The sequence below is a fragment of the Nothobranchius furzeri genome, chromosome 3 (genome assembly GCF_043380555.1).
Source record: "Nothobranchius furzeri strain GRZ-AD chromosome 3, NfurGRZ-RIMD1, whole genome shotgun sequence".
NCBI lineage: Eukaryota > Metazoa > Chordata > Actinopteri > Cyprinodontiformes > Nothobranchiidae > Nothobranchius > Nothobranchius furzeri.
The window spans coordinates 79,830,527-79,852,428 of NC_091743.1; the positions used below are offsets into that span (position 1 = coordinate 79,830,527).

General features: G+C 40.6%; 1 long non-coding RNA gene across 1 annotated transcript; it reads left to right on the top strand.

Moving 5' to 3' along the window:
• Window positions 1-20,864: 20,864 nt before the first annotated feature.
• On the top strand, window positions 20,865-21,543 carry LOC139068939 (uncharacterized). The gene is made up of 3 exons (XR_011520185.1): window positions 20,865-20,980; window positions 21,055-21,124; window positions 21,217-21,543. It is a non-coding gene; the product is annotated as an uncharacterized lncRNA (long non-coding RNA).
• Window positions 21,544-21,902: the final 359 nt, after the last annotated feature.

Below are 21,902 nucleotides of genomic sequence, written 5' to 3' on the forward strand. Positions count from 1 at the left end.
GCTGCGCAGCGGAGCACTTCCGGGTCAGATGACTGTAGTCTATTTACCTAAAATAGAGCAATGTCGGCCAGGATAAAACGCAACGCCAGGATTCTTCAGGCTTTGTCACGCATGAAACCATGGAAATGTCAGGAGTTTTTAAAAGGCCGTCCGGCTGATGTTCTAAAGTGAGATTGCTTTAAATGTGCTAAAACGCAACATCTGGCTTTCTCCTCTCCAGTATAAGAAATTGTCTGAAAGCAAAACGCTCCTGAGGAAGTTGGCTGGTAACAAAAGTAACGCTTTAAAAAAAAAAAGATGTTAATCAGTCAAAAGGGTGGATTTCTACTGATTCTCCTAGCAGCTGCAACGCCTCTCATAGGAGAACTAATCGGCGGATTAATAAACAAATAGATTATGGCTTCTCAAAAATTGTTCATGGCTACGTCTCAACAATTACGTCATCTCGCAAAGCCTATCATCACAGACGTAGCGGAATAGAATCTTGACTCAGATATAAAATTAATCATGCAGGAGACGGGGCTAACGCCGTATGAGAAAATTAAAAAATACAACGCACTGCTAAAACGTTATTTGACTCTGGTGAGATCGGGAATGAAAGAGGATGCCCCTCCCACTGAATCAGCTGCGGCATCAGCTGATGCGGAGGCAGCAGCTGATCCCACGTCAGCTGTCATTCGAGAAGCGCTGCAGAATCTACCAGCACGGAGCAGAATAAACGAGGAGTATCTGGACTGCATTCGGCGAATTTCTTTAAAAAGGCGATGTGCAGAAAGGGTCTCACGTCCTTGATTTGGTTAAAAACATTACCAACCCATTAAAAAACATCAACAAACAGAACCAACGGGGTGGATTCATTTCCTAAACACTCTGGTGGAGAAAGATGTGCCACTATCAGCGGTGACAAATCCACTAGCGGTCACCAGATTATGCAACTCAGGAGCAAAGGGGGGCTACTTCCGACTGCAGGTGAAAAAAAGAAGCAGTAGGCCTGTATTTTAAAGAAGAGGAGACAAAAGAGAGAGATAATTTTATCTCCAAGTTGGAGCGATCTTCCTACTTTGAAGAAATGGATCAGTTTCTCCCCTTAAATGTATCACATGTTCAACTTTTTTGTTTGTTCAATAAAACGTTTATTCTAAACAAATTTCACAGTCCGTGACATTCTTTAAACATTTTAAGAGTACAATTCATCTGTGTAAAATAGAAATCATGACATTTTATGTATTTTCTATATTTTTAACAAAATTATAAGCCATATCATCATTTTCCCCTACATTTTTATGATATTTAGGCAGAATTTGTTTCAGAGAAACACAGCTGGCCTTATGACACAAAAATAACACACAATGATGTCCACAGCGATCGGATGTCAAACTCTGCAGTTGTTCATCCTGATCTAGTATTTCAGAGCAGCGTTCTTTTAGAAAATTCAGGATGGTTTCTGGGTAATATTTAAACTCTGGTGAGAATCCGTAAGCGTCGAAAAATGTCCCGAGGCCGTTTTGCTCCACATCTATTGCCAACCAGTGTTCACCAGGTAAATGAGAGGGGTGCATGTTCACCACTAAATAAGCAGGTAGTTGAATGTTGTTTGGGATTGCAGACAGTTGATCAGATGCGTACACGCCGCAAAAAAAATCCCCCAGCAGTTTCGATAATCTTCTTTCCAGTTCGTGGTTATCCACCAATAATAATCGACCAATACCTCTCTCTTTGAGTTCAGCTTGAGAATGGATTCGTAGCACGCATACACAATGAGTGTAGCTGTCTCTCTCAGAGGGGCTCCAAAGTGCATCTCCATTCTCAGGTTGCCGGTGGAAACAAGTGAAAGTGCTTCCAAGTCATCCGCTGTGTTCAGATTAAAGGCATACAATGTATACCCTTGTTCATATTCTAACCTGTTAATCGATAGAGGCAATTTTTTCAGATGTCTGGAGGTGGCTGTAAACAGATTATAAAATTCTCTAACGGATGTTCTCTGATCAAAAGTCGGTTGAAAAGCTTTTGAAGGGATCTGTTTGCCATCTCTGGACAACGTAAAATATTCCACATTCATGTGGTGAAAATTAAACGGAGAAAGGTCCCCGCGCCCAGTATAGGCCTCATGATCCACTAACCCCAGTACTACATATTTTGGAATGGCCCAGAGAAAGAGGTTCTCCACCTTACATATCCTCGAGTTTTGTGGAATTAAGTCTTGACGGTAAGGCGTGAAAGGGGGTATAACGCGTTTGCTTTTAGTAAAGCAGATTCGTGACCCAAACGTACGGCAGGTGAAATATTAACTTTTTTCACATAAAACGAAGCACTCAGCAGTTTCAGCTTGTAGGTGGAGTCACGCGCCACCATCAGGCAGAAAGCATCGCTGGCTCTTGTCAGGTTAATCCAGAGATCAAACGAGTTTAAAAGAAGTCTTTCACAGAAAAATATATCAGAATGCAGGGGCCCTATCAGGTCCACCTCTCTGGAGTTTTCTGTAAAAATCGCTCGCTGGTTAAGGCCTGAATTGGGCCCATTATTTACAACGATGGAATCATGTGCACCTGCTGTGTGTTTATTAGAGATGAGCGAGTACACCACTATCTGTATCTGTAGCTGTATCTGTTCAACCAACTAAATTATCTGTATCTGTACTCAGAGTGGGCGTGGCATAACCCAGAAGTGGGCGTGGTTTAACCGGAAGTGGGTGTGGTTTACATCAATATATTATTTTAAGTCTGAAATTGATATGGATTGATCAGAAGTTGCTATGTGTATTGTTTATTTGAAAACTATTTACAGAGCAGCCTCAGAATTGAGATTAAATATTTTTTATCACAATAGTAAAGGAACTATTTCAGAACAAGTCTTTCAATAAAATCAGAACATTAATATTTAAGTGCATGGATTAATTCATCTGAACTCATGCAGTAGGAACTAGGAAATATGAAATGCTAGAACCAGGCACAACTTTATATATATATATATATATATATATATATATATATATATATATATATATATATATATATATATATATATATATAATTTTTTTTATTGTAATTTGATTAAACATATTTTTTTCTTAACGTTCTTGGCATTTTCCCCACACAAAGTTAAACAAAACAATGTTGATTAAGGTGTGTGTGTGTGAGAGAGAGATAGAGAGGGAGAGAGAGGGAGTAAAAAAAAACCCGACCGGAGCGGAGGTTCAGCTCTGTCTTGTCAAATGCACCATGTACGTTACGAAAAAAGTAACTTTAAATATTCAACCGAAAAAGAGGCGAGCTGAAGAAAACCTAGGGAAAACTGAAGAAATGTGAGCAACAGTGAAGCAATCACAGCGAGATCCGTTACTGTCTGTGTGTGTGCGTGGATGAACCGGACGGACTGAGCTCCCAACCGGCTGCAGTTTTGTGTGTAGGGAGGGGTGGGCACTCTATGTGACTGGCCAATCACAGAGCGTGAAGACAGTCAGTTACCCAATGAGGATTTTCCTTCAGCACGATTACAGATCTTTACGAGTTTTACTCGTTTCATGCTTGTAATCGTCAAAAATGCTTTATCCGTACCGGATTCTCGTTTCAGACTAGTATCCGGCTCATCCCTAGACTGTTTATAAAATAAACCAAAGCTGAACTGAGATTTCAAACTTGCTTCCGAAAAGTTCAGCAGGGTTTCGATAATTGCTCGGTAGGGACGCGTGGTGCTGGATTGAAAAATCAGATGGTCGCCGAGGATCACGTCGCATTGTGAGAAAATTGTGTTTATAGGATAATTAATCTTTTTACCATCTACCGAATACCGTTGGGGAATTTTCTTTGGTGGTTTGGCACGCGTTTTTGTATATTTTCTGACGATTGTCAGATCTACCTCCCACTTCAGCGGGGGGGGGGGGGGGTCGATGAATCAATATCAAAGCTTGTAGAGACCTTAGAGGATGTGCTCTCCTGGATGGCTACAAACTTTTTACATCTGAATGACGCTAAGAGTGAAGTAGTTGTACTTAGCCCTGGCATGTCTACACGCCCATGCAATGCTGTGAATGCCCTTTAGCATCTAATGTGAAGACCACCATCCGAAATTTGGGAGTACAACTGGACTCAACCCTTAAATTCGACACGCAAATCAACCAGGTTGTGCAATCGTGTTTTTTTAACTCACGCCGACTAGCCAGAATTAAGCCCTGCTGTCCAGAGTATATCTAGAAACTGTCACACAGGATTTTATTCTTTCAAGGCTCGACTAATGCAATGCATTGTATGCCGACCTTAGTCAGGGTGCGGTAGCACGCTTGCAGTTAGTACAAAACTCAGCCGCTAGGTTCGTGACAGGCACTAAGTGCAGGGAGCATATCACCCCTGTGTTGGCATCCCTTCATTGGCTGCCTGTGCAATACAGGGCAAAATTTAAGGTCTTGGTACTGGCATACAAGGCCTTACAAGGAACTGCTCCAGCATATCTTGACAACCTTTTACATAGACATGGCCCCTCGCGGGCCCTTCGCTCAGCCGGCAGGGAGCTGTTGATGGTCCTGCACACTAAGTGCAGGTCACAGGGGGACCGTGCGTTCTCGGTGTTGGCACCTGTACTTTGGGACCAGTTGCCTTTGGTGGTGCATCAGTCACCCTCATTGAGGGTTTTTAAGACTCGCCTTAAGACCCATTTTTTGGTCAAGGAATTCCAGGATTAGCAAGTTTTACCTGGTTTCGTTGCCCCGGCCTCTTAATCTTTTTCAGGATTTAATTTTTTTTTACTCTCCTCTCTTAATTATTTTTATGTGGTTTTTTACGATTGCTATATTTTATTCTGACTACAAAAGTAATTAATTACTGTAATGCATTGCTTTTTGCTGTAATGTGTAAGGCATTACAGGGAAAAAATGGTAATTTTTACTCGGTACAATTGTCAGTAATGCGGTAATTACAATACATTTTTAAACCCAGAATCAAGATGTGGGTTTCCTAAAAATTCAAATTGCGGGAAGCCTGAAAAAAGATTCATTATCTACATATATTACGTCATTTATGGACTCAGCTTTGCGGGCATTCTATGAGCAGAGAGGGCGCAGCTCTTTTTCTTTTCAAGCACTTTGTTTTGTTTTCTTGATTTTATTTGAATCATTTCATGCCCTTTCTCTGGAGAAACATGCAGAAACATGGAGAAAACATGCAGCATGCAGGAAGGCCAGAGACAGAAAGGGCATGAAATGATTCAAATAAAATCAAGAAAACAAAACAAAGTGCTTGAAAAGAAAAAAAAGCAGGTAGATTTATCCCCAATACACATTTTTACCAGTGAAAAGCAATAATATATAAGCATTTAATATTTATACATGTGATAGAATCAGATCACCCCAGAAGTCAGTCCCACATCCAGGGCCGTATCAAGGCATTTGGGGACCAAGGCAAATATAGGCTTGGAGCCCCCAGCACCTCACTCCCTGCTCAGATGGCCCTATAAGATGGCAGTGTGCTGAGAGTACAGATTGTTGTCGCTTTTATTTAATAAACAATCCTTTTAAAGCACTGTTATTATATCTGACTGTTTTTAACAGCAATCCTAGCTCAGACACCGCATCACCTTCCACATATATGTCATGAGCTCACTGAGCGTCACATTATCAGATTCATATTGAAGTTGTTTTGGTGAAAGTAACTTAAAGTAATGCAAAAGTAGTGTAATGTCTTACATTTTAAAATCAGTAATATTGTAATGTAATGAATTACTTTAAAATGAGGGTAACAAGTAATGAATAATGCATTACAGTTTTGAAGTAACTTGCCCAACACTGGTAACAAGACAGCCTGACCTCTGGGACTGCCAACAAAGGTTGTGCCACCAAGAACTAAAGCATGTTTGGCAAAAGATCAAATTATTCCGTTCACAAAAATGCAAAATGATATAAAACCTTTTTGAAATGCTTTTTCATAAGTAGGTGATGGTTCTCTTTTTCTCTGTTCAAGAACCCACCATTAAAATTATAGGGTAATCATTTCTTTGCTTGTGGACAAACTTACAAAAATCGGTATGAGTGCTAATTTTTTTACTTGACTGTTTACTTTATGCATCATTACTTGCTTTGATGCAGAATGACAACCCAAGTTGAACATGACATGCAAATTCTGAGTAATGGGCAAAAGAAAAACATGCAGCAGAGGTGATTGACTAATCACTTTCTTGTATTTGTTAAAACAAATGTATGTTAGGTCAGCACAAACACAAAACAGTGTGTTTGTTTAGTTTTGTGTTCTCACCCTATCTCTTAGGGAGAACTCAGCCACCCTGCAGAGAAAACGCATTTCAGCCACTTGTATCTGTGATCTTGTTCTTTCAGTCACTACCCAAAGCTCATGACCATAGGTGAGGGTAGAAACACAGATCGACCAGTAAATCAAGAGCTTTGCCTTCCGGCTCGGCTCTCTCTTCACCATGGCAGATCAGTACAACGTAGACGCAGCACCAATCCGCCTATCAATCTCGCGCTCCATCTTTCCACCACTCTTGAACGAGACCCCGAGATACTTAAACCCCTCAAAACAGTACAATATTAATCCATAACATCTCACCCAATTTCCCAAACATCGTATTTTCCTGTCAATATTAAGCTCTACTCTCGAGACCATTCACTCTTGCTGAAAAACCAAACTTTGCCCACATACATTACACACAAGGCCTCAAACACACTCACACACACACTACAACATATTACACATTGGTGCAATAAATTAAAAACAATATTTGCTAAACTGGCAAGTTATTTTGCTTGTGGTTCTTCCCCACAAAACCTTTTTCACATGAAGAACACAAAAGATGCAACCAATGTGGCACATTTTTATACATGTACCATACAGTACAACACACACTCAGCATTCTGTCTTTGTTTTGAGTCAGGCCAAAGAAACTCATCCACATCACAGGCTATATTGGCCCTAGCTGGGGGTGGGGGGCTTCTGATGATGGAGACAACAGTGAAGCAACTCACATTTGGCTGGACTTGTTGCCCCGTTTCCCTCATGGTCCTATCATGGACAAGGACACGGTCAAAGTTTCTCGAATTTCATCCGAGACCACTTGTGTCCTTGTACTTGCTCTTCCCCTCCACCTCCTCTTCCACCTCCTCCACTCTGGTGTCCTAGTCCTCCTCCTCCTCTTCCACCTCCTCTACCTCATCCACCCTGTTGCCCTAGACCTCCTACCAGAGGTGTGATCAAGTCACTGCTTTGCGAGTCACAAGTAAGTCACAAGTCTTTCCAGTCAAGTCTCGGGTCAAAACCAAATTTTCTAACTTTTATTGACAGCATTCTAATTCTCAGCCAAGATATTGAGGAGATCCGTTTTGGTGGCCTGAGGATCGGGTCTCTCCTTTTTGCAGAATATGTGGTCCTTTTGGCTTTATCTGAGCATGATCTTTTGCTGGAGCGGTTCTCAGCCGAGTGTGAAGCAGCTGGGATGAGAATGAGCTCCTCAAAATCCAAGACCATGGTCTTGAGTTGAAAAAGGGTAGAATTCCTTCTCTGGATCAGGGATGAGGTCCTGCCCCAAGTAGAAGAGTTTAAGTATTTTGGGGTCTTGTGCACGAGTGAGGGAAAAATGGAGCATGAGATCCATAGATTTTTATTTGCAGTGATGCAGGCGTTGTACCGATCTCTAGTGGTGAAGAGAGAGCTGAGCCGGAAGGTGAAGCTCTTGATTTACCGGTTAGGGTTAGGGTTAGGTTTCTACCCTCACAAGCTTTGGGTAGTGACCAAAAGAATGAGGTCACGGATACAAGCGGCCAAAATGAGTTTTCTCTGCAGGCCTCTTGCTTAGAGATAGTGTGAGGAAGTCGGTCATCTGGGAGGGGCTCGGAGAAAATCCGATGCTCCTCCACATAGAGAGAAGCCAGCACTGTTGGCTCGGACATTTAGTAAAAATGCTTTCTGGACACTCCCCTGGTGAGGTTTTCCAGGCACATCCAACCAGGAAGAGAGCTAAAGGAAGACCCAGGACACGCTGGAGGGACTATGTTTCTAGGCTGGAATGCCTTAGGATTCCCCAGGAAGAGCTGGCCCAAGTGGCTGGGGAGAGGGAGAAAAGTCTGGGTCTCTTTGCTTAGGCTGCTGCCCCCGTGACCCAACTCTGGATAAGTGGTCAAAATGGATGGATTGAATATTTGAGTCACAGATTGTGCCATACTGCCATTTCAAAGACTCCGCCTAGAGTATGGTCATCACACCCATGGGGGATGTGGGTGTTTTAACATCCACACTTTTTTTAATGAGGAGGTTAAACACCCAAACTTTTCCCGCCGTTTTGCTCAAAAACTTTACTATCAGTCCACACCTTTGCACACCGGTGTTACATCAGTATTCCGGTCGGTTCCATTGTTGAAATGCGTTTCCCCATCGCTCCGCACCGTCCAAGCAGCAAAAACGCATGGTCATTACAAGCTCGCTCCCCTGGTGCGCTCTGGTTTTAGTTTTATACGAGCCACAGATAAGTTGTGTGTTTATGAAAATTTTGTAGAGTCTAGTCACAGTAATGAGCTCCAACAAAGCCAAGCTCGGATGTCATAACGAGAGTTACCATGACGAGTAGCCCCCGTCTAATGGAGGCAGCGGGTGGAACGAGGACCCAACTGGGGAAATTCCCCGGTGGGCTGATGTGAGGTCAGTGTCATCTTTTTGGGTTTTGGGCCGGTGTTCAGTCATGGCACTTTATTGATTACTTGCTGCTGATGAGAGGATTTCTCCTGTCAGTGTGGAAGGAACAGGTGAGCTGTTGCCAAAAAACTTTCCTAGAAATTCTATGGCCAGACTGTAGTGACCAGGGGTCTCATTTATCAAGCTTTCTTACGCACAAAACGGGGTCAGAAAACTGCGTAAACAACTTTCCACACAAACTTTGGGATTTATAAAGAAAAAGTAGCAGAAAAAATGTGCACAACTTTAAGTTGACTAAGGACCTTGCTTACGCACATTTTGGACATATGAATTCCTGCAGCATTATCACTTGTACTGCTTTGTGTTCACACAGAACCATATATGTATATGCATATATATATATATATATATATATATATATATATATATATATATATATATCCTGCATGGTGGCGCAGTGGTTAGCATTGTTGCCTCGCAACACGAAGGTTGCAGGTTCGAAACTCGGCTGCGGCCTTTCTGCGTGGAGTTGTGTGTTCTCCCCATGCATGCGTGGGTTTTCTCCGGGTACTCTGGTTTCCCCCACAGATCACAACATGCCCTATAGGTAAAAAAAAAATAAAAAATAATAATTGTAAGTCGCTCTGGGTAAAAGCGTCTGCTAAGCACATAAACATATATATATATATATATATATATATATATATATATATATATATATATATATATACATATGGCAGAGAAATGTCAACACCCACACTTTAAAAAAGCTTGCTACACCCCTGGCCTAGAGTGTGTTTATATAATCCTCTGTAAAGTTGTTGTTTTTCACTTTATTATATTCAAACCTCGTACAGCGATGTTTATTTATGAATTCCTAGAGGTATGGAGCTGCTGCTGCCGTTTTCCAATGAGATATTGAACTTAAAAGCTAAATAATTTTCAGCCAGACAATATATATATATATATATATATATATATATATATTTACAAAGTCGCATGTCTATTTACACTTCATCAAGAGCACATTTACTAATATTTACACATCTCAAGAAATCCCACAAGAGTTTCCTTTAAAATGAGACCAAAATTAATCAAACACACCTTGTGGTTACAGATATATACTCAATTTATTACGGGAATGTAACTTTCCTGCAGATTTCTCAGAAAATAGGCCTAGGGCCTAAGGGGTTCATTTTGGTGAGAAAGAACAGCAAGAGAGAAAAGACCAAACACTCAACATAAGTAAACCATACTGTACAGGTGCTGGCCAGTAAATTAGAATATCATCAAAAGGTTGAAAATATTTCAGTAATTCCATTCAAAACGTGAAACTTGTACATTATATTCATGCAATGCACACAGACCAATGTATTTCCAATGTTCATTACATTTAAATTTGATATTCATAAGTGACAACTAATGAAAACTCCAAATTTGGTATCTCAAAAAATTAGAATATTCTGAAAAGGCTGAATATAGAAGACACCTGCTGCCACTCTAATCAGCTGATTTACTCAAAACACCTGCAAAGGCCTTTAAAAGGTCCCTCAGTCTTGTTTTGAAGGCACCACAATCATGGGGAAGACTTCTGACTTAACAGCTGTCCAAAAGACAATCATTGACACCTTGCACAAGGAGGGCAAGACACAAAAGGTGATTGCTAAAGAAGCTGGCTGTTCGCAGAGCTCTGTGTCCAAGCACATTAACAGACAGGCGAAGGGACCCAAAAAATGTGGTAGAAAAAGTGTACAAGCTCTAGGGATAACCGCACCCTGCAGAGAATTGTGACGACAAACCCATTCAAAAATGTGGGGGAGATCCACAAAGAGTGGACTGCAGCTGGAGTCAGCGCTTCAAGAACCACCACGAGGAGACTCATGAAAGACATGGGATTCAGGTGTCGCATTCCGTGTGTCAAGCCACTCTTGAACAAGAAACAGCGCAAGAAGCGTCTCGCCTGGGCCAAGGACAAAAAGGACTGGACTGATGCTGAGTGGTCCAAAGTTATGTTTTCTGATGAAAGCAAGTTCTGCATTTCTTTTGGAAATCAAGGACCCAGAGTCTGGAGGAAGAGCGGAGAAGCACAGAATCCACGTTGCATGAGGTCCAGTGTAAAGTTTCCACCGTCAGTGATGGTGTGGGGTGCCATGTCATCTGCCGGTGTTGGCCCACTCTGTTTCCTGAGGTCCAGGGTCAATGCAGCCGTCTACCAGGAAGTTTTAGAGCACTTCATGCTTCCTGCTGCTGACCAACTTTATGGGGATGCAGACTTCACCTTTCAACAGGACTTGGCACCTGCACACAGTGCCAAAACCACCAGCACCTGGTTCAAGGACCATGGTATCCCTGTCCTTGATTGGCCAGCAAACTCGCCTGACCTTAACCCCATAGAAAATCTATGGGGTATTGTGAAGCGGAGGATGCAATACGCTAGACCCAACAATGCAGAGGAGCTGAAGACGACTATCAGAGCAACCTGGGCTCTCATAACACCTGAGCAGTGCCACAGACTGATCGAGTCCATGCCACGCCGCATTACTGCAGTTATTGAGGCAAAAGGAGCCCCGACTAAGTATTGAGTGCTATACATGCACATTCTTTTCATGTTCATTCTTTTCAGTTGGCCAACATTAGAGAAACAAACATTTTTTCATTGGCCTTTAGAATATTCTAATTTTCTGAGATACCAGATTTGATGTTTTCATTGGTTGTCACCTATAAATATCAAAATTAAACGTAATAAACATCGGAAATACATTGGTCTGTGTGCATTGCATGAATATAATGTACAAGTTTCACGTTTTGAATGGAATTACTGAAATATTTTCAACCTTTTGATGATATTCTAATTTACTGGCCAGCACCTGTATATTGTCCTGCTCCGACAAGCCAACAAGTCTCTGACCACATCACGTTAAGAAGAAGAGAACAAGGTTGGTTGTGGTTATTGTCCTGTTTTTGTCTAGAAGATATTTCTGGGTGATTTCTCTTATGTGACACATTTGTTTAAGAGCCACAGAGAGCTGAAATGAGGCAAACTGATTGATTCTACTCTAACATTTGCCTGCAGCCTGCAACCAAAAACTATTTGCATGAAACAACATGTGTTGGCGTCATTTTCTTTATTTTGCTATTATAAAGGTAGAGTTTCCTTTATCAGCACACAGAGCAGCACCATGATGGAGAAGATCCTGTTGGGGGTCTGGTTTCTCTCAGGTTAGCCATTACTTTAATACATTCACTGATTCTTATTCTGTAAAACATTAAAGACAGATGAACTGTTTATTTGATCAAATCTATGATGTTTATTTTTCCTCCCAGAGGGGTTCATCCTCTCCTCCTGCCTCGTTCGTCAGTACTTTTTAATCGACCAATCTCTGAACTGGACTGAGGCTCAGACCTACTGCAGACAGAAACACGTAGATTTGTCCACCACTGAAAATGCTACGGAACTGACTCGACTCGTCAACACTCTTTCATTTGCTGGTTACACCTCTGATGTCTGGATCGGCCTGTTCAATGAAGTCACATGGAAGTGGTCTGATGGGTCAGGAGCTGAGTACGTGCACTGGGAGATTTTTAAAAATGAGCCAAATTTTGCATCAGCCCAACAATTCTGTGTGACCACTGGCACCAGTGGAACATGGGGGGATTACTTTTGTGGAGTCAGTTGTACATTCATCTGTTACAATGGTAATGTCATCAGCCATGTTTCCTTAAAGTATCTTTTCGGAGTTTCCCCCTTTTCGAAATGATGTCTGATTTTTCAGAAATCCGTAAAAATGATTATCTTACCATGTACTGTGATATAACATAAGCAATACATCTTATTTATTTATTTCTTGCTAAGCACGCTCCCTGCTCCGCAGAGCTCCATGCAATAGACCAGAACTAACCAATAGCGTTAGATTACCACTTACTATCTTCAAATTTAAGGAATTCCTACGCAGTTGCAGAGTTGATGAACTTTTCATGGACAAGTAAGTGTTTAAACTATGATTATATGACAACACAACATGACATGAGAATAATACTCGTAAAACAACGCGATTTAGCTGTTTGTCGGCTACAGAAGTACGTTCATAAATAAAAATGTGAAGTCGCCTTCTTAAAAACAGTTTCAGAGACTATTTGTGTGATACGCTTGTCAGCCACTAGATGGTGCCATCGGATAAGAGAAATTCTCCGGAAAGAGACTAACTTTTCAAAAAGCTTTATACTGAAATTTCAGAACTCTACTCACCTTTCTCCTCCATCCTTCTCAACCACAGGAACACAGCTGGAACCTAAGTTCACTTATGTGAATAACTCAATGTCTTGGTCCAAAGCTCAGAAGTTCTGCAGGGATAAATTTGTAGATCTGGCCACCATCAGGGACGAAAATGACAGCATGATAGTTCAAAACCTTGGGCCCTTTGCAGACCATCCATGGATTGGTCTGTATAGAGATCCAATTTTTAACTGGTCTGATGGGAGCAGCTTCCTCTTCAGCAACTGGGATAATGTTTACAATGTAATTGGTTTGATGAAAGTCATATGTGGTGTTACATCCTTATCGACATCTGGAACATGGAAATTTTCATCCTGTGGAAGAAAATTACCGTTCATGTGCTACAGCCTCACTGGTGAGTATTTACTTGTTCTTCATTAGAAGATTAAATTGGACTGAGATCTGGTGACTGTTGGCCATTTGAGTTTGGCAAAGTCATAGTCATGTTTAAGAAACCAGATCCATGCTTTCATGTTGGTGAAACCAAACTGTGACTGAACCATCTGAATGTTGTAGCTGAAATCCAGACTAATCAGACCAGGAAAGGCGCTTCTAGTCTCTTATGGTCCAGATCTGGCCGTCCTGTATAAATTGTAGCCTCAGGTTCCTGTTCTTAGCTGACAGGAGCGACACCAGGTTTGGTTATCTGTTGCTGAAGTCTATCTGGAACCGCTGTCGTACTTCAGACATGCTGATCTACAGACCTTTGTTGGAATCGGTGGTTAGTGGAGATGCTGTTGTCTTTATAATTTACAACCAGTCTGACCATTCTCTGTAAACCCAACATTAGATTGTGGGTTCAAATCCCAGAAAAACCCAGACAAGCCATTCTGGTCCCAACAACCATTCAATGTTCCTTAAATCTCCTTTCTTCATTGTTCTGATTAAAATTTTAACTTAACCATGGATGTGTCCGAATCCAGGGGTAGGATGCTTGTAAGTATGCGTACTAACCGTTGGACTCAGTGAGCATAAAGTGGATGTAGAAATGTTAAAAACTGTCGTTTTAAGTTTCTGTGTCTCCTGTAACAAAAGTTTTGATCGTAACAATAATTTAAGCAAACAAATATACAAATGAAAATATATAAATGAAAATGAAAAATGCCCAAAAGCAAAACCGCTTGAGGCCTTTTAGTTTTCTACGGCTTTTTTAAAACAAACTTACTTCTAAAACTTTGCTGCATCTTCTGCATGCTGAAAACCCAACAATTGGCACGCAAAGCATCCTGGGATCGACTTTACCTTTTGTTATGGAAATCCCTAATACCTATGGTGGTGGTCAGAGGGGCCGACGGCACCAAATGACAGCCTGGTCTCGGTCAGACCGCCCCCAGGGCGGCTGCGGCTACATAGTAGCGTACCATCACTGGCAGTGTGTGAATGTGAGAGTGCATGAAAGCGTCTTTGAGTGTCCTAAAAGGCGCTATATAAGTTCAATGTATTTTTTTTTTCTTTTTTACCAGCGAGGCTACACCAGACCCATCCTAGAATTTCAGGTGGAACAAGGACACATTTGAGGATGCGTTTTGAGTATTCTTCAAATTCAGACAGCACTCTTTGCTTTTATCTCATCTGCCTCAAAATGCGTACTCCCAAGCATCCTATCCCTGGATTCGGACACTGCCTGTGTCTAGCTGAATAAAAACTGTTATCTAATTGACTGATTAGATATTTATGTTAACGGGCAGCTGATCAGATGTACCTAATAACGTGACCAGTGAGTACATTTCACAAGAATGGCAAAAAATACATTAATTATTGGTTATTTATTCAGAACCAATAAGTAAGAAGATAATGAAGCTGAGGCTGAAAACAGAGGATTCTGTGGACCTGAACGACACAGTTCTGAAGGACAACATCCTAAAACAAGCAAGTCTGATTGAAAATGGTTTTGATTTATCACACTGTGATTAAAACCTAAATAAGAGTGGACTTCCTTCAAACAATGCTAATATTAATGTTTTTTGTGTCTCAGCTGCAGGACAGACTGAAGAAGAACCGAGTGGCTGGAGTCACTCTGAAGTGGAGAGAAAAGCCTGATGGGGAAGTCTTCCATTTGGAAAAGAAATCAAACTGAGTCCTAAAAGACAGAGCAAAATGATTTATGCATGCTAAATCTGTACATTACACTGCAGCTATCACAATTAACATGTTCAAATAAAGCTAGCATGATTGTGTGAAAATCTGATGAGTGTGTAAACATAATCTGTGCTTTAATCTGAACCAGTTCTCTATATACTCATGCAAACTTCATTTGGAAGGATGTCTACATCTGTTATCTGATATATTCTATGAAAGATGCCTAAAGGTGGAGGTGGCTGAGAAGTATGTGTATTAGTTTCCATAGAAGCAGTTCTGAAAATTTAAGGTGGATTGTCTGAAGAACACTTGAAAACTGCTGAGTGAAATTCTACTTAAATGTGAAGTTGTGATCATTAAATTAGCAGAAAGTGTTCATGTCAAATAGAATGAATCTGTTCCTGTAGATGTTCATTTGATCACACTTCTCACATCAGCTACATATGTGAATAAATGAAATAACATGGATGTGTTTGTGCTGTTTCACACAATGTGGTTTGATTAATAGTTGACATAAAGTACACAAAGTTTATTAGGTGGATTTTTAACTGAAACACATTAATGAAATCTTTGGGAATGAAAATGAAATAGGGCTGAATGAAATCTCACAAATATGTAGATGCCAGCCTATTTGGGCATTTAATGACAAGGAGCAATATCTTATACTCAAACCTGAACTTAACAGGGAGCCAATAAATAGTAGCCAAGACAGGAGTAAACTGGTCATGTTTCCTCATCCCGATCAGAAGGCATCTGAACATTTTACAAGCCATTCATAATTGACTGTGGTAAACCATACAACACATTACAGTAGTCTGGGAAAGAGGAAATCACTGCAAGAATAATGGTTACAAAAGGACTGTGTGAAATAAAGGCATTAATTTTGCTCAAAAGTCAGTTGAAAAAACTAGCTTTAACCACTGGCCTGATCCAGTTCACAAATATAAGGCTTGTGTCCAAAACAATCCCCAAATTTCAAGCTGTAGAGTGACAATTAGGTGAAAGAGGTCCAAAAATACTATGATGGCCTTGCAAGACAGTGGAAGACCTGATTACAACGATTTATGTTTTGTACTCATTCAATTTGAGAAAAGTTTTGTCTAGCCATGCTTGCCCATCTGTAAAGCAGTTTAACAAGTTCTGGGTGAGTTTACAACTATTTTTTGGTACTGAGACATAAGTCTGAAGATCATCTGCATAACAGTGGAAAGAAATACCATATGTTTTTAAAATAGATCCTAAAGGCAGCATGTATACAAAAAAAATCGATGGTCTCAAAACTGAACCCTGAGGTATCCCCTCAGTTCAGGGACAGCACAGAGGTGCTGCTATGGTTTAGAGATATTATCAATTTAATTTTTGGGTGATGACATCACCAGCCCCAGAGGTAGGTCCGAAATTAACCGGACCAGTCAAATTTTTTTGTGCTGCGTTTGTGCTGGTAAAATTATCATTTGTGCTGCTATGGTTTCTGAGCTATTAAACTTCATTTAAAGGTTATTCAAAGGTCGCCAGACTGCACCAACACAGACCAAAATGGCTTTCTTTGAGCTTTGTGCTGATTTGTGTAGGTAAAATTATTGGACTGCTACTGTTTCTGAGATAATGCTTAAAAATGTTCTTCAAATGACTATGTGCCTTTTGTGTGTGAATAAAGATCCACAAAAAATCCTCATTTAACTTTTTCAATTACATCTCTTTTATAAATTTAAGATTTCATATAAAAGAAACTGGCACATGTCCAGAAGGCAAACCTCAGAAAGGCACCTATGAGAATTTTTCGTAAAAACAAAAACTTTTTTGAAAACAACATTAGAACTTTCTGCACTTCCATCAACAAGTTGTACAATGAATGAACAAGCTAGCTGTCTTTGCATAAAAAAAAAAGTTTGGCAGGAAAAAAAGTGTTACTAGGAGTAGGTTATTATTAGAATTTTTACAATCAATTGTAATTAGTTTGGACAAGGTAACATTTTAATTAAACTTTTGATGCATGATGTAAGAGGTTACTTTTAATAAATGATCAATAAGATGTGATATTCCATATAAATATTAATCATCAATATTATTGATCTTTTGATATTTGATTTAAGATGAAATCAGGTCTTTGGTAGATCAGGGAAATCACACCTTCATAATACTTTGAGACAGAGGCAAAAATGGAGTTTATGAAAATCAATTTAATACTATATTTCTACTGATGACACAGAACAAATTATGAATGATGGTTGAAACAAGATAACTGAGACAGTGAATGAGATGATGGAATGTAAGCTTAGATATTATGTAGCAAAACCTAATAATGTCTTAGAAATTTGTGATGTCTGGGTTGTAAAATAAGTCTGACTGTATGGCTAAACAAACTATCAATTAATAAAACCATCACACGCCAGTTGGCAGAATCTACGAACCCTTTTGGTGAAGGTTTGACCTTGAAGGATGGTTCCTTGTGCTTTACTGACCCAGTTGGCCGAACGACACGGCTTGCTAGAACTCCCTTAGAGGAAGTGTGTGACGACCCTCGTCCCGTCGGTCCTCATCATCATGTTTTGTCTGCGCTCTGGCCTCATCCCTGAAGATTCAGCACCAGGGACAGTTTCGGAGCAGCTCACTCTCCCTGCCCCATTTCAGCCCCTTGGAGAGAGGCACACCAGCAGCGAGAGCAGCTGAACTGAATCAGCCATCAAGCAGACCCAGGAGGACTACAAAAGGAGATGTCAGCTTTCATTCGAGGAGGTCCAGAACTAGTCTGGGATCCTCCTGCGCCGGTGTACTAGTTTGTACTAGTTTAAGCTACTGCCAAGCCGTAGTCTTTGCCAATTTTGGGCTTGTTAGAAGTTGTTAGACATTAACCGTTAATCCTGCCTGACTTGGTCTTTTTACAGAGCTAGACTCTATTTTGAGTCTATTTCTCCCCGAGGACTTTAAAGCTGGGGCTCATTCTGATTTAGGTGTTTTCGTTAGATTAGCTGTGGACCTTCAGTTTGATTATCTTTGGTTTAGAGAAGGACTCTTTAGTCATCCTTGGTTTAGAGAAGGATTCTTTAGTTATCTTTAGCCTTTAAGAGGACTTCCTTTGTTAATAAACCTTTTAACTTTTACTCTCCTCACCTCGTGTTATGTGCGCTGCCTCTTTCCGGCCACAGGATGGCCTCAGTGGCTCTTGCCTCGCCTGTCTCCTGCTCAGCTCAGTGATGGGTAATGAGTAATCATCGTTCAGCTGTTAAAAGCTGCTCTCCTGCCCTCAGTCTAGGAGAAGGTACAGGAAAGTGTGGGCATGGAGGTGTTCACTCTTTTCTCTTCTCCTCGTGGTGCCCTTGTGTTTAGCTTCATTTGTTAGCACACTCTAGATTCGGATTGACTTTTGGATTGACCTTAGACCGGCCCATGACTCCGACTTTGGCTTTGCCCGAGCGTCTCTGCTTTTCAGGACGGCTCTTGTTTTATTTAGGATTATAGTAAGAGTATGTCAGGTAATTATTTTCCCTCTTCCCAGCCCTTTTGGCTTGGCGCTTTTTGTCAGTCTTTTCCCCTTTCGTAAATATCAGCTCTTTGTTTTGTTTAATAAATCCTTTGTTGGACACAATTACTTTCAACCCACACACAAACTTTATTGCTCCCTGAACAACCACATCACCCCTATTGAGCTGAGGGACGTAATACCTCGTTATTTGCACCGTCACACCCATCTACCTATTTTCACTGTGTTTGTCCCCTCATCCTCCTGGACGGTCAGGAGGGGACATAACTATGGCGTCAGAGGCGTGCCACAACCCGTGCACGCGGATTGGGTCCACAGCGCGCGTGTGAACGGGACTCGCGAGTGAAAATATACATGGCGAGAGGTCATTTGTGCACTGAGAGGGAGCAAACTGTCTGTGAGTGCACAAGGACGTGCACAAGTGACAAACCTGCGTGCGCGCGTTGCCAACAAGCACACGGCAGAGGAAAACGTGCGCGCTCGGTTTCTGACTCTGCTCGCTCGGCTGTGAAGGGGTTTTGGCACTCTGGAGGCGTGGCCTGTGGCAGATCTTCTCTGTCCTCTGATTGGTTAGTTTACCCCGCACTTTACCCTCTACCTATCTATATAAAAAAATCTGATATTCAGTAGTTGCTGTCATAGCTCAGCTGGGAGAGTGGGTGACTCTCCCCCCGGAGGATCCAGGTTCGAGTCCGGGCAAGGAACATAGAGTAGATGTTATGCTATTTTTTCCTAATTCCTGTGATATTATTTTACAGTTGTGACCGTTCAACTGTCATTAAACGTCCGAATGTTTGCTGGGCAGTGTTTTAAAAAGTGCACATAAGCTAGAGGGTTTTAACCATATAAAATTATATTTTTTGTGATACTGGAAAAATACATACTGAAATAAAACTACTGATTGAAAACTTTATGACTGTGGTTGTACAGTATATGACTCACTAATACACTGCAAACACCCTTAGAGTGGGGCTTCCAGAGAGAGAGAGAGAGAGAGAGAGAGAGAGAGAGAGAGAGAGAGAGAGAGAGAGAGAGAGAGAGAGAGAGAGAGAGAGAGAGAGAGAGAGAGAGAGAGAGAGAGAGAGAGAGAGAGAGAGAATTTGTATTCTGTCAAAGTTGTAATATTACTTCAGCCACTCTTGAGAGGAGACTGCAGGTAAAAATAGACTTGTGGGTGTAGGTATGTTCAAGTTTAAAAAGTTCTTGCCTCATTAATGTATTGTTTATTTTTTTCAGCATTTAATTGACAAATTATCCTTTCAAATAATTAATTGATGAGTTACATAATTGTCCATTTAGAATTGTTGAATGGACTGAGTCAAGTTTGGTGCACTTTATATATTTCAAAACATGTTTTTTTTAATGATGCATATAAATAATTTTAATGTTAATTTAATGAAATATTTCTATTTTTTCATTACCTCACCCTTGTTTTGACAAAAACGGGACCTTGCTGGATAATATCACGGAGAAACTATTTGTTCACAGTACTTGGCTCAGTGAGGATCTGTATACCAAAGGAGGAGATACTCAGAAATCTGTCTGTAGATTGTTACAATCCAGACTGGAAGTGGTGGGCTGTAATAAGAAAGGAGACCAAACAGAGGAGTGGGGGTTCAACAACTGATTTATTTAATCAACCACTTACTTACTTACTTGCATGGCTTGGAGAAAATTCGGGTTGCTTTTGTGTCAGTCGGTAATTCTGCAACAGTGACTAACTAACGCAGCTAGTTGACAGACAGCATTACAGCGTGAAATCCAGCTTGTGACCCGGTTCCGTGAGGAATTCTGTTCAGGAGGTCGCATTTCAGGCTCTCTTCACATCATATGTGACTGACTTTTACGTTAGAATAACGATCAAACACTAGGAATGTTATAAAGCGCCTATATGTTTCTTTTGTATATTATCTGACTTTATAAACTCCAACAACAAAGTGCTTCTATTTTTTTTTTCAGGCTAAATCTACCCAAGACACTGGCTGTCAGACTAGTAATCTGCAAGAATGCACTTGTCCAGCCTGACATAAAGCCTTACCCGCGTAGCAAAGGTGAATTATTTTTAATAATCTTCTATGTAAACATTTTATTATTACCTTCTAGTTTTAATTTGTTTTACAGATTATTGTTACACGTGATTTTATGCTCTTTTAAACATTTATAAATGTGCTACTTCTTTGTTTTTTACATAGCCAGCCAGAATAGAGCTCACAGCCGCAGTGTGTCTTGTGACACAGGGACCATGACGGAAATTCATCTTCCAGAAAGTCCCAGAGCAGCGTCCACACCCCTGAAAAGACCAAGATGTGAGGTGTCTGCTGTTGATTCCAGCTTCCACCTCAGTGACAGTGCAAGCTCAGTGAACTGTTCAAGGTAAAAAAAAAAATAAAATTAAAACATTTCAGAATTTTTAAGATATTAACAGTTAAATAAGTATGTGATTACATCATGACATCATGAAGGAGGCTACTGATTCTGGCCCTGTGCCACTTGGTGGTATCGTGTGAGCTGATTCACCTGGTAAATAACTTTTACATTAAATATCTTGTTTTTGCTATCAAAAGTAAATTAACTAATAACCTGCATTATTGCAGGACACTCAGCAAAATATGGGCTCTACGCCATGAGGCAGGCACACGTTAATACTCTATAAGAGCACATAAGGTGAGCAACACATATTATTGTTATTACTGTACACTGTCCTGGATTTGTTTTCTTTCTGCATGATTTGTTTTCTTTCTGCATCTCATCATTAGCCTGGCTGATCACCTGATAACTCCGGTCATCTGGTTGTTACAGCATGAGGATGTCCTCACTCACCTGTAACCTATCAGCTCATCTGGCAGAATAGAGAGAGAAGAGACAACACCACATCTACTGTTCCTGGAAAGCCTTCAGCCATCCTTCAGTGACTGAGAACCTCAATCAGCTCTGTCTCCTGTCTGCCTTCAATTATTATAATAAATATTGTGTTTGACACGTTTTTTGTGCTGCCAAATGTCTCATTTTGATTCCAGTTTTGATATTTTAATGGATATTTATAAATTACATTAATTGAATTATCACACTGTTGCATGTTTAACTAGCTCTATTGTGATGAATTAAACTAGCACCTCACTGTTAAAAGCTTGTTTTAATTTCAAGCATGTTTTAAGTATTTATGGACATGAACAAAAACAGGAAATATATAAATTGAGATTTATTTAATTAATATAACAAATAAGGGGGAAAGAGTCATTGAAAGGCACATTCTTCTGGAAGCTCCTGATCCTGATGACACCAGCAGGAGACCACCTGCAGACACCAGAAGATCACCTACGACCAAGAAAGCAGCTGGTATTAGTAAATAAATAATGAAATCAGGGCAGTTTTAGTGGGCTGAACACATTACAGAATAATTTTCTCATGGGGTAGTTTCATAACTTTCTATGCAGCAGATTGT